The following is a 4447-nucleotide window of genomic DNA, read 5'->3' as shown; positions in this document are numbered from 1 at the left end:
TATGCTATAAGGAGGCCCTATTTTGGTGTATTTTGAGGAATTCCTTCAAAATTTAGAGCTTCTTTTAACAGTTCTTGTAGTGATGGCTTTGTAGTGGCAAATTCTCTCAGCATTTGTTTGTCTGAAAAAGACTGTATCTTTCCTTCATTTATGAAGCTTAGTTTGGCTGGATACAAAATTCTTGACTCATAATTGTTTTGTTTAAGAAGGCTAAAAGTAGGACCCCAGTCCCTTCAAGCTTATAGGGTTTCTGCTTAGAAATCTGCTATTAATCTGACAGGTTTTTCCATTGTAGGCTACCTGTTGTTTTTGCCTCATACCTCTTAAGACTCTTTCCTTTATCTTGACTTTAGATAACCTGATGACTATATGCCTAGGCAACGATCTTCTTGTAATGAATTTCCCAGGTGTTCTTTGAGCTTCTTGTATTTGGATATTTAGCTTGCTAGCAAGGCTAGGGAAGGTTTCCTCAATTATTCACTCAAATATGTTTTGCAAACTTTTAGATTTCTGTTCTTCCTCAGGAACACCAATTATTCTTAGATTTGGATGTTTAACATAGTCCCAAACTTCTTGGAGGCTTTGTTCATTATTTTTCATTATTTTTTTCTTTGTCTTTAATGGATTGAGTTAATTTGAAAGCCTTGTCTTCAAAACCTGAAGTTCTTTCTTCTACTTGTTGGATTCTATTGCTGAGACTTTCCAATGCAAATTTTGCATTTTTCTAACTATGTTTTTAATTTCCAGAAGTTGTTTTTTTATTGATGTTGTCTATTTCACGGAATAATTATTCTTTCATATCCTGTATCATGTTTTTTATTTCTTTAAGTTGGACTTCACCTTTCTCTCGTGCTTCTTTGATTAGCTTAATAATTGACCTCCTAATCCTTTTTCTGGCAATTCAGAAATTTCATCTTGGCTTGGATCCACTCATTCCTGGTGAGCTGGTATGATCTTTTGGGGGTGGTAAGGAACCTTGTTTTGTCATATTACCAGAATTGTTTTTCTGGTTCTTTCTCATTTCGGTAGAGTACGCCAGAGGGAAGATCTGGGACTCAAGCACTGCTGTTCAGATTCTTTTGTCCTGTGAGGTGTTCCGCTGATGTGGTGTTCTCTCTCCTCCCCTAGGATTGGGGCTTCCTGGGAGCCAAACTATAGTGATTGATTTTTCTTCTGGGGCTAGCCATCCAGCGGAGCTACTGGTTCCATCCTGGTACTGGGAAGTGTCTGCAGAGTCCTGTGATGTTATTTGTCTTCAGGTCTTGCAGCCGTGGATACCAGTACCTGCTCTGGTGGAGGTAGCAGGGGAATGAGGTGGACTCTGTGAGGATCCTTGATTGTGTTTTTGTTTAGTGTGCTGGTTTCGTGTTGGTTGGCCTCCAGCCAGGAGGTGATGCTTTCAAGACTGCATAAGCTGTGGTCAGTTTTTCAGCGTCTCAGGGAGCCTGCAGGGGTGATTCAGTTCCTTCAAAGGTTCTGTGGATTCTCCTGGTATGTTCCTGCAGTCATTCTTGGAGCAAAATTCACATTGTGAGTCTCCACACTCTGCTCTGTTTGTCCAAGGGGAGCAGCAACCTAGTCCAGCCTCCTATCTGCCATCTTAATCTTCAAGTAGACTTTCTACAAAGCCAAACATTCTCTTTGCTCTTTATTCAAAAGGTTACTCAATTTTTCTAGATGGGTTAACAGACCTACCTAAAAAGATGACAGTGTGTATGTGGTACCAGGGCTGCTGCTAACTTATTTTAAAAAATTCCCCCAAGACCATTTTCTACTACACATCCCATAATGCCAACACATTTGGGCACTCTGACACCAAACAGCAGTACTGAAACCAGGCCCTGGAGTTTAGGATACTGACTCTGAGTTGGACACCTAAGTTATGTGCAACATGTTGGCTTAGTCTGGACACCAACAAACTGGACCCACATTTGGGCAGGCTAGTAGCAGGGCCAGTTAGGGATTATTTCAAGAATGGGTCTACCAATATAAGAGGTTCCCACTCCCAACACTCGGCAAACATCACCAACAATCTCCACATTTCCAATTCGAATAGACACTTCAGTTCTAATCCTACCCTAACAGAGATGGCTATCCATCAGAAATGTGTGCCCCATCTCGCAAATTTAGATTTGTTTCTGTGAAGTGGCTGCCAGCCAAGGACTACATATCTCAGCCTCCCTGCCTCCCTTGCATCTAGAGGACCCATTTGTTTGTTAGTCCTCTCCTATAGAATTTGTGTGGAAGTAATGTGTGATACCTCAGGCCAATGTGGTTAAGAAGCAAGTGTGCATCATCTTCACTTTACCCATCTGCTAGACGTATAGCAAGAATTCCAAGAAGCTAGGGGATGGCCAAGCCATATAATGGATAGAGTCTGCATCTTTGAATTATCGGGGGAGGAAATCTGACTGATAATCAGAATTATTCAACTTGAATAATTAGGGTTAATAACTTAGTGTGTTATGTTACAAAACTTTGGGTATTTGTTACAGCACCCTATGTTACCCTAATTAATATATGTATTAATTAATATGGTAATTAATACCTCTCTGTTGCGTTTTACACTGTTGATTGTGTCTTCCTTGACATTTGCTACTACCTGTAGTGACTGTATCCTTTTTGACCACTTACCCCACACCAACCTTGTACCTTGAATCCTTTTTCTCTGCCTCTCTTTTAAAGTTGGCATTCTCCATCCTTAGTCCGCTGCCTGCATTGCTCCTCCTACACAATCCCATTACAACTTTAAAGTGTATTGTTCACTTCCGAATTTTATCACTTGCCTAATTTTTAGCCTGTAATTTTTTCCTATCCTTCCTGTAACCCCAATTCACTCCTTGCTTTATTCTCAGTAACTGGCACCATCATTCTATCAGAAAAGAGCGCTGCAAATCATCCCAGACTCCTCTTCTTTTCTCATTTTCTATATTCAGTTCTTTACCAAGTCTGGAAAACTTTACCTCCTAAGTAATTTATAGATACATGCTGTCATCCCTACCCTAAATAACATTGTCCTAGTTCAGACTCATCATTTCTCACTTAGGCCACTCCAGAACACAGTGGCTAGTCACACAAATTTTGAAATTAGGTAGACCTTCATTCAAGTCTTAGACTTGCAACTAATTCTTAGCTGTGTGATCTCATAGAGGTTAACTAATCTAAATTCACTTCTTCCCACTTGTAATGGTAAATACTAATAGAATTAATAGTAAATATTAATAGTAAATAGTATATACTAATAGTACTTTCCAAATGGGCTGTTATAAGCAGTGAAGGAAATCAGGTAGAGAGAGGCCTGAAGAGAGCCTGGCCATAGAGTAGGGCACCATAATATTAGTTATTATGGAGATTCAGTGTTTCCAAACTCACCTCCATGAATCCACTCTCCATAAGACAGTGATCTCTCTGAAATACAAATTCTGCCATCTTTCAATCCTGCCAAGTGGACAGAAAACAAAAATTGGGTATAAGAAATACAGATAGAATTGAGAGGAATCGGAAACTGATTAGGGTGTTACTTGATGGGCATCTTGCTAAAATTACCTATAGGAAAATATATAAATTGGATGAATTTGCCTTTGTGAGTAAATTAAATTTATTTTTAAAATATCCTTTATTTCCCTTTATCTCCTCTAGTCTGGATCTGTACATTAAAACGCAAGTACTAAATTAGTCACTATCTAAATTTAGCATAGACTATACTCACTGCATAATTGCCAACTCATTTGTTTACTTACAGAACATGCTTAACAGCTTAAAAATAGGAAATTAAAATTAACCAAAAATTTTTGTAAGAGAACATAATATGAAGAAAACTCTAAGTATAGGACATTTTAATTTGCATTCCCATTCTTTCCACAGTCATCTCAGCTCAGTAACACTTTCCTCTCCTTTAAAAAAAAAATCTCATTTACAAGGTACCCTACATAGACAATGCGAACATTTGGACAACAAAAGATATGTGGGTTATTAGAGAAGAAAGAACCAAGAAGGTATAAAAGCATGAGTGACTATGGATCTACCAAATGCCTGACAATGGGAACGTTCTCCACATGTGTTGGCTTGTTTAATTCTCAAAATGAACACTAAATTAAAAAGAAACCCTAAGATTTATGTCTGTACCATGTACCATGAGAAACATAGAGAGCTGACTCTTGAACATAAACACAAGTTTGAACTGTGTGGGCCCACTTACATGTGGATTTTCTTCCATTTCTGCCACCTCGGAGACGTCAAGACCAAACCCTGCTCCTCCTCCTCAGTCTATTCAACATGAAAACAATGAGCATGATATTTATGGTATTTATTTATTTATTTATTTATTTATTTATTGAAAAAGAATCTCGCTCTGTCATCCAGGCTGGAGTGCACTGGTGTGATCTCGGCTCACTGCAACCTCTACCTGCCAGGTTCGGATTCTCCTGCCTCAGCTTCCAGAGTAGCT

This window comes from Macaca mulatta, chromosome 1 (genome assembly GCF_049350105.2).
Source record: "Macaca mulatta isolate MMU2019108-1 chromosome 1, T2T-MMU8v2.0, whole genome shotgun sequence".
In the NCBI taxonomy this organism is placed as follows: Eukaryota; Metazoa; Chordata; class Mammalia; order Primates; family Cercopithecidae; genus Macaca; species Macaca mulatta.
This window is presented reverse-complemented; position numbering follows the sequence as displayed.